This window comes from Pleurodeles waltl, chromosome 3_1 (genome assembly GCF_031143425.1).
Source record: "Pleurodeles waltl isolate 20211129_DDA chromosome 3_1, aPleWal1.hap1.20221129, whole genome shotgun sequence".
NCBI lineage: Eukaryota > Metazoa > Chordata > Amphibia > Caudata > Salamandridae > Pleurodeles > Pleurodeles waltl.
Window position 1 is genome coordinate 1,873,443,892 of NC_090440.1, and position 19,256 is coordinate 1,873,463,147.

At 45.8% G+C, this 19,256-nt stretch overlaps 1 protein-coding gene across 2 annotated transcripts in view; it reads right to left on the minus strand.

The window, feature by feature from the left end:
• Positions 1-19,256, minus strand: part of CCNYL1 (cyclin Y like 1) — a 371,242-nt gene that overhangs the window by 95,070 nt on the left and 256,916 nt on the right. The gene's annotated exons all lie outside the window — the stretch shown is intronic.

The window sequence follows — 19,256 nt, forward strand, 5'->3', positions numbered from 1 at the left end:
CAATGAGTTGTGCAAAATTAATTAACACCATAAGAAAAGTTGTTTAGTAAGGGACGTTTGAAATCATGGGTAAAATATTAGAATATTAAAAATCTGTCGGTGGAATTTGCAAATGAGCAACTTGGGGCAAGCGTAGAAAGTGAAATAATATTGTCAGCGCAAGCATACAGTATGATTTATCTGAGGGGTGTTTACAATTCTGGGTCTGACCAAGTAGGGGCACGGTTAGTGCAGTCATAACTTATAAACATGTCTCCTTGAAGCCATGGGCTAGTCCAAGAGAAGACTGCCTGTGCAAATAGGGAACGTTTGCAAAGAACTGTTTTAAAACATCAGTGAAGAGCAATTGTCATGATGCAGTGCTATGGCTGGTGTCACTGGTTTAGTCTCAAAGCGGGGAGCACTCCCCTTTATGTTGTTAGGGAAGGGTTTCATGTAAGGAATTTGGTTTTTGTATGCCGCAGTTTGCCAAAAGGAGTTATGTGAGCAGTGGCATTGGATGTTTCTCAAGAGTTGCTCTGTCTTCAAGGGATGAGGTTAGTATTGATGTTTAATTGACTTTTTTTTAATTTAATATTTCAAGACTGGGTGATGCAGACCACAATTGGGCTAGTTCAAATAGGAACATTGATTTTTTTAAGGTATCCTGGGGCCGCTGAGTGGGATTTGTGGGTTACACAAAGACGTTGTGGCTTAAGGTGTTCTTGTCGTTGCTTTTAGGCCTGTAGCAAATGTTGGTAAATGCGGCCCACCTGGTGACTGACTCGGACTAGACCGAATTCCAGCCTAGTTTGGGCTGGTGAGTTATAAGTGGGGCGTTGGAAGATTTCCCTGAAGATTCACCAATTAAAGACGTGTGTGTATATATATATATATCTATATATATATATAGATATATACACACACACACACATTCTAAAACAAGATATCAAGGCGTGTAACTACCCATAACTTCTTTAGGGTTGAGCACAAAGCACTCCAATCCTGCTGCAATCTCTCTTTGGGCTTCTAACCACGCTCATGTTATGTCAGCCACTTTAATTGGTTCGTGGGCTTGCCTTTTAAAATCCACTTGCTTTCATTAGTGAAAGGCATGCATACGTCATGCCTTTTCTGGTGTTTAGCCCTCTTCGAGCCCACCGACCAACTTCTGAAAACATACGAGGGTCTGTGTTTTCCGTGTGGTTTCTGGACTACTTTTTTTCGCAGCGCTATCAAGCTGGGTTTGACACAGCACGATCGCACTTGTTTTTTTTAAATCCAATTAATGTGGCAAGAAGAGTCCGGTTAGGAGTTTACAACGCTAATAGCTCTAACTCGACGAAATGAGAGACCCGTTGCATTGTAAATGCTTGTTTTTTACTTCAGTCAGCTTGAAGTGAAGCCACAAACTTAAACCAGTGAATACACATCTATAACTGATACAGGCCAAGTTCACACGCTGGGGCGTCCAGTGTATGAACCTTGTTTAAAGTCAAAACTGTATCCTTGATCATTAAACCGAGAGAATTCTGAAAACGGGGATGTGTTTGAATATTGAGCCTCAATGTTAAATCAAGGAGGATGCTGCTAATAAGTTTGACAATAGGCACATTTAGCTACTTGCATATCGGTCTGCATGTTACGGCAACTAAGAAACGCTTGTTAGTACAAAAAAGTAACCTTTTTCCAACGTCATACATTGGTTTCAAACAGCTATTTTCTTCCTTTCGATGTGAACAGCTGAGCTGGAGTCCTTCTGCACAAAACAGCCACATTAAATTGACGAACTTTGTGGTTATACAGTCCTCTAGAGATGCAAATCAAAATACGTTCATCACTTGACAACATTATGATTTTGTTGTCAAGCTCTTGGGCTAGCTACTCCAATGCAGTATGAGTTGTTTTAAAAACAACGTGTTGCAAGATTAACAAAGCAATTCATTTTACTTAGCAAATAAGAAAAGTGTAATGCCACTGTTTTCAGCGCAAAAATATAGAATTAGAGGGGTAAAGAAAAAAAAAAACGGATTTTTTTGGTCGCACAATGTATATTAAGCAAATAACGATATCCAAAAGGAGAGCCTCTGGGGGCGCTGGGTAGGGGGGGAGGAAGCACAAAGTACATTTAAAAATGCAAGCTATCACAAGACTAACACAGGATAAAGAAAAGGTGAGAGCAAATCATCCATTACTGGAGAAAAAACTACATGCAGATTGAATATTGTGGGCGGAGACATATCTAAAACATGAGGTTGCTCGTCTATCGCATCCGCACATCGCAGAAAATTATCTCTTATAGAAGCACATAAGCTAACTGAATAGTAATTGTAAAATAGGGTTATTATGAGACAATACGTCGCATCCCTTGCACTGTGAAAAGGACATGGCATCTACCATAGATGTTGCATTAAACTAGCTCTAATAAGAAGGAACAATTAAGGGACAATCATTAGCTAATCCCTGTATTACATTTTCACAGGCACTGTGTGAGAAGCCAGACATATGCCCACACAAACGAGAAAGAGGAAAACCAGCACCAGAAAGCGAAGAATCAAAATTAAAAATAAGCATGTGAGAAGATCTTCAACTAACACAACCCTTCCCAGAGAAAGCTGCATCATAAACCGGCATGCGTTAAAACCAGATAATGCGACTTTTATTAACAATCTGTTTAAAAATCGTTCTGCTTACACAAGATAGTGACTGGATGATGCAATTCTCTTTATATTTTAGATCCGTTTCTCGCCCAAAAGATAAGATAAGAACATAATGTAAACAATGCCGGACTTTACTTCCGAACACACAAAGGACATTACCAAATATGCCTCACTTAACACTATTTCCATGAGGATTTTTGAAATACTTATATTGTCTTTAATCCCATTATTCCAGAAACACGAGATAGACAGTTTCTAAAGAATTAAGTGTAGCAACATTCCTTTCGGCAAGGATATTATTACATGTATGTGTGATTCGTATAGCATAAAGTATTTACATGATGAGCTGGCTGATCTCCAAGGATCAGAGCTGTGCATGAAAAGGGCATTTACTATGTTTTGAGTAGGCTGCAAGGTGGACAAAGCACACATCTCTACGTTTATCAGACATTGTCTGACGCAGGATATTGGATTTTACTGCTGAAGGACTATCAAAGGAGAAGAGGATTGGCCGTTTTTGTTCTCAATATGCCTGGAATTAGACCTTTGCCTGCGCTATTGGAATCTGGACTTTCTTAACACTAAAGTTTTACGGATATTAAAAATATCTAAAAGTTCTTTTTTTGTTGTTGTTGTAATAGTTAATTAGCAACATCCTAATTGGTCTTCAATTTGTTATGATATTTGGGATTTTCAAGTAAGGTTTTTGGAAATTTCTTCATGACCAGTAAGTACATCTAAATAATTTCTAACTTCAACTGACAGATAAAGACACTGACATCTCGTTGGGACCAGAGTACCACTAGGTCTTGGTGAATGGGTACCCAGTTTTTAAGGTAAACAGTCACAGGCTGGAAGAATAGCTGACCAGATTTCCTGTGAAGCAGTAGTAAAAACGGACCAAGAAACGGCTTGTGTTGTAAAATAACATTCAATAGTATTAAAGTACCTTTAATATTTTAAAACGTGGCTTATGTTGCGAATACAATGGGCTGTTTGCTGGTCCTGCTATGGATACTAGCACTAAACAGCTCTGGTATTTCCCAAAGTGTGTTTGGAGCATGTCCTACCATGACCATTCTTCAATAAGAAAGGCGTGGGGGCATGGCTAAAGTGGCCACAATGACAGACACTTGATTGAGGAGCACCGGGAGCCAAACTTCTAAGTCGCAAGATCTGGGACCCAGGAGGGTTTCCAGGACCTATTGCATCTTGCTGGAGCAGTCCTACCTTGGGAAAGCAGACTGCTCCAACGATTTTCTGCAGGATTAGATGTCACTGCCTGCACAGCATCCGAGTGATGGGAGGCCTGGAGGCTGTGCAACAGGCCTGTCCACGGCCCAGTGAATTCGACCCAGCCCTAACCCCTACACTCCTACTACAAGCAGCAGCATGACCTGAAACCTATTCAGCATGCCGCATGAACAGGTGAGCCCATCTGCAGCTGGACAGCACTGCGAGCTATGTACCTGCCCCTTCCTACGACAGATTTCCAAGAGCACTAGAGGCACCTTTACCCATGAGACCCCGCTGGCCCCAGGGCCTGAAATCCCCAAATAGGGAGAGCTTATGGTCTACGCCATTGGGCTGTATGGAGGGCTTATTTGGAAGGGCCCCTGACCTTTGCAGGGAACCCAGACCACAGAGGAGGCAAACTGGACCTTGGAGGAAACCCCGTGGACAGCAGGCCAACACACTGGTGTCCTACTGTAGCTCTGGGTTGTTTGTGCTATGCTGCCCTGGGCAGTGCCTCTCTAGTATCGGTGGCTGCAAGCAGGTACATATTGTCTTTCACTCGCTTGTGCCCTGCCAACAGGGCTACCTTTATTGAGAGCTCCACACCACAGGCCCAACTACTCAACCAAGCAAAACCATCTCCCCCCCCCCCTAAATATCCAGACCCATGACTGAGTCTACTACCTCTGCCTTGGACTCTCACAAAATAGACACTATTCTAAAGGCAATGGAGACCTCCTGCATTTCCTTGGAGGCCAGGATCGACTGTTGCCGTGGCTGTGACCCTCCTGTGTGAATACAGCTGCACGCTGTTAGACCAGGTCACTCAATCGGAGGTAACACTTGCCAACTTAACTGGGGGTGAATGTTTGATTTGTTCTGCATTTCGTCCATCATCTGTTTTGCATTTGTCGCCCTAAGTGGGAAGGGTATACCCAGAGGTGGGTCCCACGCTTGCTATGCCACCAGATTCAAGCTAGCCTGGCTGATGAAGGGTGATACCCTGAAACCGGTTCTAGGATGCTTGTTTCTGGTCCAGGGAGGACCGGGCCTGGCAGTTCGGGCTGTACTGTTCCCAGAGAGAACAGGGTCAAGACTGATTTGCATATGGCTGGGTCCAAACTGGAATGGCATGGCATGGCAAGCAAAAAAAACTGATGGATTAAACCCAGATCTGTGACTGGGGGTGAATTTTTGAATTGTTCTGCATTCCATCCATCACCTTTGTTTTGCAGCTTAAAACCTCAAGCAGCTGATCTGCAGGCCCAATTGGGGAACCTCACAGAGAAGGTTCGGTTCCTGGAAGCAAGGGCGGAAGATGGGGAGGGTCATTCCCACCACAGCAACATAAGGGCTGTCGGCCTCCCAAAGGGAGGTGAGACCAGAACATGGAGGAATTCCTAAAAGCCTGCCTACTGGGGTAGTTCTTCTCCCGGGTGCTTACCTCCTACTACTCTACGGATAGAGTCCATCAAGTATCTTTGTGCCATTTCTGCAGGGGGGCACCACCACGGCCAATTGTAGCCAAGATTCTACACTACAAAGACCATGACACCATCCTTAAAGGGGGCTAGCAACCTGATCCTATTGTTTGGGACAATTACTGCATTCTCATATTCTGAGAATTCACACTGGCGCATAATCAGGAGAGGGTCTTCTTAGAAGTCAAACGAAAGTACCAAAAATTGAGACTTAATTATGTTGTGCTTTTCCTGGCAAAGCTCAAAATCATAGCTGACCAGAAATTCAACTTTTTTTCAGATTCTACTGATGCATGGTCAGAGGGTAGGGATACACTTATAGACAACACGGATGAAAGACTGCCTTTGCATCTGCTACTGAGAGTCAAGGTCTGTTTGGGCCTTGTCCACCTCAACAGCATCTCCAGAGAAGGTCCAGAATGGCCACCTATCAGCTCAGAATGCCACTGCTCCCTTTCAAGTTTCTCATCTGCACTAATCTGTGTTCTTCAGGGAAGACTATTCCTGTTCCTCGATTCTCCATGGGACGAGCGCTGCAGAGTTCCCACCCTAAATGTGACACCACAGACGTAGATGACCGCATTTGATTTTCTCCAATCAGACTTCTCCAATCTGCCCCCCCCCACCCACCCACTGTTCCACAGCACAGATGACCTGCTGATCATCAGACTCTTCCCTTGCTGAGGCTTCCTTGACAGATCCTCGAGGGGCCAGTGGAGATTACTATGCCTCCTCTTCTAGGTTCGAAAGACAGTGGCCCTATACCATAGTCTTGACAACTCATACTATAGTCCCATGCACCATGTAACTACTGACCTTAACCTGAGGGAGTCCCAACCCCAACATCGTCTTGGGATGCCATATAGTCCACCCTGTTTACCCACTGGGGATGATACAAGGTTTGGACCACGACCCCTTGGCTTGTCATAGATAAGTTCACATAGGGCTGATACAAGAGTCACAATGTTCATTCAGAGGCAGTTTGACTCTATAAACGGTGCCAGGGTTAGGTGCACCCCAACAATTCTTCAGAATATACCAGATGAACACTTTGTCTGGGTGCGGGTGGGAACTCCCCTCCAGGTCCTGACACGAGGCTGACCCTGAAGGCCGATTCACATTTTACGAAGACAGACTGGATGACCAAACTCTTATACTGGGTAACATATGCCCCCCAACTCCTATCAAACCGCCTCTCTTCACTGCCTCTCCTCCTACCTCGCTAGGTTGGCACATATCCCATGGGTTATAGGGGGCAACTTTAATTTTGTCCTGGTTGTCTACCTAGATGTTCCTAATCCACCACTCGCCAGCCCCCACTGTCACAAATGCCCGCAGCCTCACCTCCAGGCTTCGGTAGTGGCCTCCTTCACAATGCGTGACACTTATGGAGCCACACTTTACTCATACTATTGCAGTGAAAAACTTGTATGTCCGCCTAGATAGAACAGTATGCTCAACGGAAATCTGCTCCTTTGTATCTTCCCCGGGCAGGGACTTGTCCGACCATAATCCCTGTTGTTAAATTTACATTGGGGCAGAAACACATCTTGGATCGCCATCTGGAAGTTGCTGCCCTCGTTCCCATGAGGACAATTTCTAGAGCCACCCTAACTGGCCACATTACAGATTATTTCGAACACAATGATGGCTTGATCGCCTCGCCAGTGCTACAGCTATAATGCTTTAAGGTGGTCATTAGAGGAACCTGCATCCACTCTTGGCAAGCGCAGAAGTCTTCTTATGGAGTTCGCAAAAGTTCAACTAACATATGGCAATGGGGGGGCGTGGCCAAGGAAGACAGCTGACAGAACATAGGATCCCAGGGCCTGCTCACTCACCACAGAGCAATGCTAACTACCCCTGGGGGCAAGGTACCCGAAGGTGAGTGGCACCCGTTGGCGGGGAGGCCGAAGGAGTGCCCACTCGGCCTACGGCAACTGACTGGAGGCTGCTGGTGTGCAGATTGGATTGGCACAGAAACCTTGCAAGGCTGTGGTTATTCGTGCTGCTGCACAGCCCTCTCCTCACCAGGGAAATGCTACCCCCACACCCCACCCCCTCAAGAGGAGACTAAAGCTCCCGCTGGAGTGAAAGCCAAGGGAGCAGCCGAAGCAGCCAGAGAGTGAACTGATTGGGCACAGCCACGCACAGAAACTGCGAGGCTCGGGATCCTGGTGAGGCTGCGCCCTGGGAGAGGAGGGCACTGGGGCAAGGACCGACCCCCACTAAGGGACTGGATTGTGGGTGTACCAGTGACCAGATGGGAGGACACAGCCTTCCCCTCAAACGGGTGCCCACCCCAGGACACTGTCAATCGGTTGAGTGCGTCAGCAGAGACTGAACACTGGAGTGGTCTGGTGGCTGCTTGTAGGTAGCCTAAGGCCCTGGCACCACTCCAGTGCAGGGACTCCAAAGAAAAGACCCGGCCTGACGTCAGGTTGAGGCAGTTGCGAGGGGGCCACGCTGGTGGGCTTTTTAAACTGCAGAGACCACAGGACACTGCTGACGAGGCTCGGATGGCCGTCCCCAGGGGAGCCCTGACACAAGAGGAGCAGGCCTTGTGGTTCCGTACCTGCCCCCTCCCGAGCAGTTCAAGAAGAGGGTCCCACCTGCAGTCCCCGGGTGTACATGGGAAACATGCCTTTGTGGCCAAGCCAGGAGTTGGCGCAGAAGTTCCTCCTGATCCCCACGTACAAGGGCCTGCAGAGCCCTGGAACTGTGAGAGAGCAGTGCCCGGTGCAGGAGACTGTGGGGGCCCTGGAAAGACATGAAACCCTCTAGAGATCCTAAGCAAAGTGAGAGCACTAAGTGGCTATGGCCGGGACACCCAGGTGTCAGAGGCTTGTTGAAAGGAGAGATGAGGATAGCCCGGAGGACTGAGGTGGCGATAGGGGCTCCCCAGATTGTGTCATTGTCGCCCAGTTCGTTATGGGTCTGCTGGACACAGGTGGCCAAAAGGAGGAGAGATCCGGTGCAGAATTGTGGGGATAGCCACATTAAAGTGGTGGTCCGGTGCAACAGCGCCCCCAGGGAACCATGGAGAAGGAGAAGGCAGCCAGAACACATACTACTAACACCATCATGCAATATACTATGCCACGGCAGCCATCCCAGCGGATAACATGGTAGGGCTGGGTGGGGCAGACTCAATCTGAAGGGCCCCATGTGGGAGAGTTGGAGCCCAGCAGGGCAGAGTTGTCGGTAGCCATTCAGGGGTCCCACACAATGCTCGAATGAAAGATAGAAACTGTCTCCATTGATGCAAATCTGGGGCAGGTGATCTAAAAAAAAGGTAGCAATCAAAGCAACAACTGCAGAGAGCAACGTATCAGAACTGCAGAGGGGGGTTGCCAACCATAAGCAACAGATGGCCAAGAGGAGCACAGTCACTAGCAGACTGGAGAACAGGTTCAAGGACACAGAGGGCCATGCGCAGTGGAGCAACATCCGATTGCTGGGGTTTCCTGAGACAATGGAGGGGGTTTTAGCGGAGACCTTCCTGGAGGACTGGTTGAGGTGACCGCTCTGGCCGAGGGGCCTGTCTAAGCATTTGGTTGTGGAGTAGGTGCACAGAGTATTGGTGCCAGTTACCCTGCAGCCAGGCGCCCCATTGAGGGCTATCATCATCATGATCCTGAGCTATCGGGACAGAAACTGCATTCTAGAGTGGCTAGGGATCAGACTGTGCCTATGTTTGAAAACAGCAAAATTGCCACCCACAGGGACTACACCAAGAAAGTGCAGAAGCAGCGAAAATCATTTCTGGCAGTCAAGCAGAATTTCAGAGCCATGTAACTGAAATACATGTTCCTATATCTTTTGAAACTGAAGGTCATATCGCTGGTTGGGGTGGTATATTTCTTTGAGTGCCCATAAGAGGTTCAGGAGTGGCTTGAGATCTGGCATAGGGCAGTGCTGCCTTGCACAATGGCGGAGCCCCGGGGGAGCTCTGGAGATGGACCCTGCGACAGATCCCAGCACGCAGTCCCGAGCTAGGCCCACTGGGATTGGCCCATCAAACTCTCACGAAGTAAAAATCAAAGAGGATGGTATCATGTAGGTTGAAGGAGCAGTGGACTCGGGGAGCATGGTGGGGAGTCGGCATCATAACTCTGGGTTGGTCTGGAGTCTACTGCACAGGTCCCCACAGAGGACTGTGTACCAGATATGCTGGGCATGGACACGCTGCTAAACTGAACCTGCTGATTATGTTGGTCCATATCACCGGCTGTAGCATGGGGATGAATTTTAGACAACTGATCCATATTGCATGAGGTTGAGGGCATCTGTGAAGAAATGGTGCTGTCGCAATAGATCTGGTGAAGACTTTTGACAAGGTCAGTTGCGGTTACCTGCTGGAGGTCCTATGAATTGTGGCGTTTGGGCCCCAGTTCGGGGCCTGGGTCAAACTGAGTTATATCAAACCCAATGCCTGCCGGAGTATAGGTGGGATGCTGCAAGTATAAAAGGTGGGTACTGGGTAGAGGGACGCAGCAGGGATATCCCCGCTCTCTGTTCTTGTTTGTTCTAGCGATGGAGCCCCTGGTAGTGTGGGCGCAGCAGGAGCTGCATTACTGGGGCATAGTGCGGGGGAGGGCTGTTGGCTGGGCATCACATTTTATCTCTCTACGCCAATGATACACTATTTTATCTTGGGCCCCCTCAAAACTCCATAGAGGTCTTGCTGCTGTTGCTGGATGATTTGGGACCATATCTGGGCTACGAAGCAACCACAATAAGTGGTTTCCTCTCCCAGCGCTGGTGGGGACACTAGTGGTACATCTGCCAGAAATTGGCAGATGGTGGAAACTGTATTTTCGCAACTTGGGTATCATGGCAGTGCACTCCCGGGAAAAGCAACTACGCCTGAATGTGGGTAGGGTAACAACTACCTTGTTGCACTTATCAGTTGCATTCTGGAACACGTTGCCTCTGTCACTGATGGGCAGGGTAGCGATCTTTAAATTGGTGTTACTGCTGCGAAGCCTGTATGTTGTGAAGAATTACCTTTATCTGCTGCCTCCAACTGGACTCCATTCGGATTTCGCTTCTCTGAGCAGACAAACACAGCAGAGTGGCCTTGACCACTCTGGCTTAAAGTTGGGGAGCATTAGAAGTTGAGCAGCTAGAATTCTCTTATTAAGCCATGGAATGCAACACTCAACCCACTGGCTGGAGGGCGGTGATAGCTATGAGAAACACACAATAGAAGGAGTGGTAGACTTTGCGGATCTACCTGCATTGTTGATGGAGGGGGGTGGTGTGCCATCTGGCTCGCTATACATGGTCAGGCAGATTGCGTGTATCTGACAGAAACTTGTGAAGGTTGTACTTTGGAGGGCCCCCTTTCATAGAGAGTTACTGGTGTAGATACTCACATCAGTCAAACGCATGCCAGACAACATGTCCTTTCAAGCCTGGAAAAAAGGCAGCTGTGAAAGCTCAGGGGTTGCACCCCAACAAGCATTTATCTTTTTTGAGGGTGGTGGGGGAGTTTGTGCTGGGCCCGCGGCACATCCTACATTATGCCTGCCTGGCCTAATTGGCTAGGGATACCTTAACTACGTTTCTGGCGGCCGGATGAAACGAGCAGGTCCACAGAGGAGACTACAGCCCCAGCTTAGTTTCCAACGGCAGTGGCGCCATCCTGCACGCTGGGAACCCTATAAACCTGCTGGTCTGGTCGGCACCTGGTGTCCCTACTATATAACTGACTGATGCTGCAGGATGCTCGCTGCGGGCTTGGTTGACCGGGGGAGACTGACCTGGAGGCGCAAATGACACTGACTGGGCATGCATATGTACACTCATCAAGGCAGTATCTAGCAATTTTCTATTCAAGCTGGTCCACTACAGTTTCCTACATCGCACCTACTTGATGCCTCTGGCTGTCACAACGTAATCTTTTGCTCTATGTGTGGTAGGTGTTACTTGCCAGCCTCATGTCATTCCTTCCCCTGTGGCGTCTTTCACTCTTGAGTACTCCATGGCTCCCCCACCTGTGAAGGTCTGGACACTGACCCTTTTTTTTTATTGCTATGCAAGTTTCATCTGTTTTGCACCTGCAGATATCACACGTCTATTTAGGATAGTCGCGTTGCCACTGAACTGCTGGGTTGTACCATAATGCACTTGGTTTCAGTTGTACTTGTTGTCAATTACCGTTTGCACCTGCTGCCTATTAAGTCATATCTGTTTGTATATAAAATGCAACTTTCCCCAGGTTCCTTTGGAAGCCTACATGTGAGAAACACGCCCTTCTGGAACACTATTGGCTTCCTGTATCAATAGCCCTTCTGAACTTGCATCAGGCTTGGCCTTATACCTGTATCCGGACCTGCATCTGGACCTGCAACCGTTCTGGTCAAGACCTGTGCAAGCAGCTTCCCTACGCTCACTTCTCTAGTTGCCCGAATCTCTTCCTGTGTTCCTGCCGAGCATAAGATTCGCCCCTGCACTGATCTTCCAAGTCGCCCAGACATTTTTTCCTCATCTGTCCAGCGCAACCGCATCCCTGCAGTCATCTTCCTATTCATCCAGAAACCTTGCAGTGCTCTAGTCTTCCAAGTCCTATCCGATGACTCAGCGATCCTGATTTCTGCAACGCCTCCAGTGTCTCCCTCCATGAGCAATGATTCTACCTCTTCGTGAACTTCCTATAATGACCCGTCTGCCTTCTATGAACCCCAGTTTAAGTGCTAGGACAGGCCTTGGCCCTGACTTAGTGCGCACTAATCCTTAGTGGTATTTGCAGGCCTGCCTGTCATCTTGCTTGTACTGGCTTTGGACCTTCTCTTCAAGGCTTAGCTTCTGAACTGTGTTGCTTATGGACTAGAGACCGTCTCCTGAACCAACCTTATACCTCCAACTTATGTACTGAGAATAATAATGTTTTGTAGCATATCCTGGGAGTGCACCAGACTCCAGCAACCTTGTACTGAGTGTAACAGAGTTTTCTAGCATATCTTGGTAGTGCCTTCAAATCTATTTTATGTATCGAGTGTAGCCTTATTTCTAGTATACTTTATGAGTGTCCTAACTCCAATCCATGTTCCAAGTACAACCTTGGGAGTGTCAGTAACTCCAACCTTGTGCAGAGAAGTAACCTTGTTTCATGTATTGCCTTGTTTCAGAGTTTGGTCAATGCACAGAGTATAAATCTTGGGAGTGTCAGTAACTCCAACATTGTGCCACACAAGTCTTGTCCCGAGTTTAACTAATACCGAGTGTAATCTATTTCCGAGAGTAACCTGGTCTCTAACATACCTTAAGAGTTTGTGTAAATTCCAAACTAGGTGCCTAGAGCAATCAGGTTTCCTATTTCCTTTGTGAATGTTTCAGACTTAAATCTATGTAATGAGTGCACCCTTAGGGAGTGTCAGTAACGTCAAACTATGTTCTGAGTTTACCCGTGGAGTACCTTAAATATCACACAGTATTTTAAGTTCTTCGGGAATTCCAGAAGATTACAGTCAAGTATCTGGTTGATATGCTCTCATGTTCTGATTGTTAAGAAATCTGTAAGTGTGAAATACTGAAGCATTGTATTGTAATCTGTGTAGAGGATTTGATGCATTGATAGTAATCGCCTCTTCTTGTTGTTTCCAGTGTATTGTGTTTTCATGATAACCAGAAGTACTGTCTTGCAAACATAGACCTTTGCCTAAACCAGCAGAAGGTTCCAGAAGCAGAGTTAAGCAGAGTGGCACAGTCGCTGAGCAGAATCAGTACCACAAGTGTTCCTTTATTATTTTGTCCCTTCCCTCTTTGGAAGTCGCTTGGAACTAGGAGTACGGTCCCTCATCCAGCTTCTTCCCAAGAGGGAGTTGGGTCCCAGTTTGGTCCCCGTGGATGGAACCAGGAGAGTTTGTGACACTGGTGATGCACAGGATATCTTGGACCTGGCCGAAATCATGTCTGTGATGTGGATGTCCAGGGGCTGACATTCTACACTTGGCCATGGGGTGTCAGAGTGCAGGATTTTTTGGTGCAGGTGGATGAGAAACTCACACACACCACTTCGCTGCAGGGCCTCCTCACTCCACAACTTTGCCTACTGGGCAATATAAAGATGCCCTTAAAAGTTGCATTATGTGTCAACTGTTAAATGCTGCAATGTTGGTTTATTTTGACTTCAAAAATAAATGTTTAAGAATCACCCCAAAACATATCACCATGGACTGCCTGGTTATGGATGACCTCATACAGCACCCTCTCTTGTCTTGAGTACAAGAGGTTAAGGCCAAACTACTGTTGAGGCTGCGATACCTAGACTACATGGCCACTATTGCTTGTTCACATTCAGAGGGCAAATTGTACTCTCCTATGATAGAGGCCCCAGGGATAGTTAATTTCCGGCACAAGTTATAGTTTCTTCAGGTAAGTATAACTGTAGTTCTATGATTTCATATGGGTAAAATGTGACCCTAACTATAAGGTCCCTATAACCTTTGTTTTTTGTTTCCAGTGAATGTATGTGTGAATGTATCTATATATATAGAAAATGTCACTTACCCAGTGTACATCTGTTCGTGGCATGTAGTGCTGCTCAGAGCCACAGGATCGAGTGACTCCTCTTCTCGGTTACAGTGCGCATGGGCATTGACTCCATTGTTAGATTGTTTTCCCGCAAAGGGTGAAGGAAGGAGTGATAGAGTATAAGAATATAAAGAGATGTCCATGCAAGTGTAAATGTATCTACATATGTACAAATGATAAACTTAAAATGACAAAAGGCTTCCAGGGAGGCGGGAGGGTGCATGTGAATCTGCAGCACTACATGCCACGAAGAGATGTACACTGGATAAGTGACATTTTTTTCTTCGATGGCATGTGTAGCTGCAGATACACATGCTATGCGTAGACTACAAAGCAGTTAGTCCCACCAAAAAATAGCGGTGGCTAGCCTGTAGGAGTTGAAGTTGTTTGAAATAGTGTTGTTAAGACAGCATAGTCTACAGTGGCCTGTTGCTGTGAGAAGACATCAACACAATAGTATTTTGTAAATGTATGAGGAGTAGGCCATGTGGCAGCTTTACATATATCAGCCATTGGTATGTTTCCTAAAAATGCCATTGACGCACCTTTCTTCCTTGTAGAATGTGCTCTAGGAGTGATCAAAAGTTGCCTTTTTGCTTTGATGTAGCATGTTTGTATGCATCTAACAATCCAGCTTGCTAATCATTGTTTTGATATAGGATTGCTTTTATGTGGTTGTTGAAAAGCAACAAAAAGTTGTTTTGTTTTTCTAGAATCTTTGGTTCTGTCTATATAGTACGCAAGAGCTCTTTTGAGACCTAGAGTATGAAGAGCTCTTTCTGCCACAGAGTCTGGCTGTGGAAAGAAGACTGGCAATTCCACTGTTTGGTTGATGTGAAAAGGAGATACTACTTTTGGTAGAAATTTTGGATTTGTTCTAAGTACAACTTTAGGTTTGTGAACTTGTAAAAAAGGTTCCTCAAGAGTGAACACTTGTATTTCACTAATCTTCGTGAAGAAGTAATAGCTACAAGGAAGGCAACCTTCCATGTCAAAAATTGAATAGGACAACAGTGCATGGGTTCAAAAGGTGGGCCCATGAGTCTGGTAAGTACGATATTTAAATTCCAAGAAGGAACAGGTGGTGTTCTGCATGGAATAATGCGTTTTAATCCTTCCATGAGGGCTTTAATAACAGGAACTCTGACTAGAGAAGTGTGTTGAATAGTTTGTAAGTAAACAGATATTGCAGTAAGGTGGAGTTTGATGGATGAGAAAGCTACATTTGATTTCTGCAAATAAAGTAAATAGCATACAATATCTTGTAGAGATGCTGTAAGTGGATCAGTGTTTTTAGATTGACAGTAGTAGACAAATCTTTTCCATTTGTTTGATTAACATTGTCTAGTAGTAGGTTTGCATGCTTGTTTAATTACTTCCATACATTCTGATGGAACTTTTAGGTAACCAAATTCTATGACTTCAGGAGCCAAATCGCTAAATTGAGAGCATTGGGGACTGGGTACCTGATTTGACCTTTGTTCTGTGTTAACAAATCTGGTCTGTTTGGAATGAGGTACTAAGACAGATCTAGGAGTGTTGTGTACAAATGCTGATGTGCCCATGTTGGGGCTATGAGTATCATGGTGAGTGATGTTTGACGTAGTTTGCTGAAAAGAAAGGGAAGGAGTGGGAGAGGGGGATAAGCGTAAGCAAATATCCCTGACCAATTGATCCATAGAGCATTGTCCTTGGTTAGGGGATGTGGGTGTCTGGATACGAAGTTTTGGCATTTTGCGTTTTTGCTTGTTGCAAATAGATCCATTTCTGGTGTTCCCCACTTTTGAAAGTACTTTTGAAGTACTTGGGAGTGAACCTCCCTGTTGTGAGTTTGTTGGTGATTCCTGCTTAGGAGATCTGCCAGCTGATTGTCTATCCCTGGAATTTATTCTGCTAATAGATAAATGTGGTTGTGAATTGCCCATTTCCATATTGTTTGGGCTAGTAGGGACAGTTGAGATGAATGTGTGCCGCCCTGTTTGTTGAGGTAATTAATACACGGTCGTCATGTTGTCTGTTTTTATTAGAACAGTCTTCTGTTTGAGAAGGGGTTGAAACACTTTTAGGGCAAGAAATACAGCTAATAATTCTAGATGGATTATGTGAAGCTGTTTCTGTTTGGGATCCCATTCCCCTTGAATGGTATGATTGTTGAGTTGAGCTCCCCAACCTATCATTGATGCGTCTTTTGTCATTATGGTCTGAGGCACAGGGTTTTGCAATGACCACCCCTTCATTAGATTGCTGAGATTCCACCACTGAAGGGACATATGTGTTTGGCGGTCCATCAACACTAGATCTTGAAGTTGACCGTGTGCCTGAGACCACTGTTGTGAGTGGCACTGTTGTAAGGGCCTCATGTTTAGTCTTGCATGTGGAACTATGGCTATGCAAGATGCCATCATTCCTAAAATGTTCATGATAAATCTTACAGTATATTGTTGATTTGACTGTGTGGGATGAGATTTTGGAAAGTTTGTATTGTTTGTGTATTTGTATATGCTAGGGTTTTTTGAGTATTTAAGTAGCACCTAGGTAAGGTTGTACTTTTGCTGGTTGAAGGAGTGATTTTTGGTAATTGAGAGTGAACCCTTGTGTATGCAGGGTTTCTATCACATACTGAGTGTGTTGTTGGCATTGTGTAAAATTGCTAGATTTTATTAGCCAATCGTCTAGATATGGAAAGAAGTGAATGTGTTTGTCTTCTTAAGTAGGCTGCTACTACTGCTAGACATTTTGTGAACACTCTTGGAGCGGTTGTTATGCCGAATGGCAAAACTTTGAACGGGTAATGTTTTCCTGCTATGATAAACCTGAGGTATTTTTTGTGAGGTGGATGCATGGGTATATGGAAATACGCATCTTTGAGGTCTAAATAGTCATGCCATCTTGTTTTTGTAGTAATGGAATGACATCCTGCAGAGTTACCATGTGAAAATGTTCTGACAGGATTTACAGATTGAGAGGTCTGAGGTCCAAGATGGGCCTGAGGGTGCCGTCTTTTTTGGGAATGAGGAAGTATAATGAGTATACTCCTGTTCCCTGTTGAGAATGTGGGACCAATTCTATTGTTTGTATTAATAGTAGAGATTGCACTTCTTGTTGCAACAGAACGTTGTGTTCTAGGGACAATTTGTGGTACCGTGGTGGAATGTTTGGAGGGGTGGAGATTAATTCTAGGCAATAGCCATTGCGGATAATTGATAATACCCAATTGTCTGTGGTGATATTTTGCCAATAAGAGTGGAATTGCTGTAGTCTTCCCCCCACAGGAGATGTGTGGAGTGGAAGGGAGGGAAGGAAGTCACTGCTTTGATTGTGTTGTTGGTTGTTTAGAGGTTTGGAATTTACCTCTATTTCTAGAGTATTGTCCTCTGTATGTTCCTCTAAACCTACCTCGCTGGTACTGGGTTTGATATGGTTTTGTTTTGTTTGTGAGGTAAAAGCCTCAGAGGATTGTGCTCTAAAACCTCCTCGAAACGAAGGCTTACGAAATGACCCCCTATATGGTGTAGTATACAGAGCACCCATTGCCTATGCTGTATCAGAGTATTTTCGTAATTTCTCTATTGTAGTGTCCACTTCTGGGCCAAAGAGGTGCTTTTTATCAAAAGGCATGTTAAACACAGCCTGTTGAATTTCTGGTTTAAAACCAGAGGAGCGCAGCCATACATGTCTTCTGATGGTAATGGCTGTGTTAACGCTCCTTGCAGCTGTATCAGCAGCATCAAGGGCAGATCTTATTTGATTGTTACTGATGGCTTGCCCTTCCTCTACCACTTGTACCCGCTTTTGGTGTTCTTTTGGGAGATGCTGTATGATATCCTGCATCTCATCCCAATGGGCTCTATCATAGCGGGCTAGTAGTGCTTGAGAATTAGCTATTCTCTATTAATTTGCCGCATGGGATGCAACTCTTCCCTGTAGCGTCAAATTTCCTGCTCTCTTTATCATGAGGGGGTGCATCTCCTGAAGACTGGATATTTGCCCTCTTTTGTGCTGCACTAACCACCACTGAATGTGGCGGCACCTGATGAGTAACATAATCTGGGTCAGAGGGTGCAGGCTTTTATTTATTTTCTATTCTAGGTGATTATTCTGGATTTCACAGGCTCATAAAAAATTTTGTCTACGTGTTTTACCATGCCTGGTAACATTGGGAGGCACTGGTACCTAGAATGTGTTGAAGATAATAATGTATTAAACAAAAACTCTTCCTCCAATGGTTCAGTGTGCATAGTTACCCCATGATAAGCTGCACCCCTGGCTATGACCAGATTGTATATTGTGGTATCCTCAGATGGAGATGGTTTGGATGGGTAGGTATCTGGGTCATTGTCTGGGATGGGATCAGGATCATAAAGTTCCCATGGATCTACTATGTCTACCTGCAAATAAAAAGAGTGTGTTGAAGAAGGCATTGGTGGAGGGCTGGTGTGAGAAGAGACAGATAGCTGTGAAGAATGAGGAGGAGAAGACAAAGGAGGTACTGGCTTCTCTTTTTGCTTTTGCACTTTAGCTGGTGGCTGTGCAGTGTCCAGTTCTTCTTGGAATGGTGGTGTAATAATTCTCCCCGTCTCTTAATGGATGTGTATTCTAGATTGTCTCTCATCCATAATTTGTAGAATGGGCTCAATGTCTGACTCTTCCTCAGAGGTTTTATGGCCTTCTCATAATTTTTTGTAAAGTCCTTGCTCCTCTGTATAAGATGTCTTTTTCGGTTCCGAAGTCTGTTTTTTCGGTATCGAAAATGTTGTGGAAGGTCTCTGCTCTGAAGCTGCCTTTCTAAGTTTCGACTCCAAAACTTGTTGTTTCCTGCTGGAGTCTGAAATGGAACCCTTTATAGTTTTACTCGACTCTGAAGTAGTCGAAGAAGGAGTGGCCTTTTTCGGTGACGAACCCAGAGGTCAGTCACCGACAGTCGTTCAGGCCGAACCATGGCCTTCCGGCAGTGGAATACCCAAGGCATTAGGATGTTTCTTGTGTGGGGGTGCAGGGGCAGACTTACTCACATACTGGCCAGCTGTGAAGGGTCTGTCGTCTTTGGATTCCTGTTCGGAGTCTGTGTCTTGGATAGAGACTGCTGTCTGCGCCTGCTCTTCTTCCGTGACGTCGAGATGCTCACTGCTCTTCGACGCCATTTCAAGCCTTCGTGCTCTTTGATCTCTAAGAGTCTTTTTTGATCCAAACGATCGACAGGCCTCACAGTTTTCCTCCTGATGGTCTGGAGAAAGGCACAAGTTGCAAATCAAATGCTGGTCTCTATATGGGTACATGGCGTGGCACCGAGGGCAGAATCGGAATGGAGCCCGATCCATCAGGCTCTCCATGCGGTCGGCCCGAATAGGCCTGAGTTAGG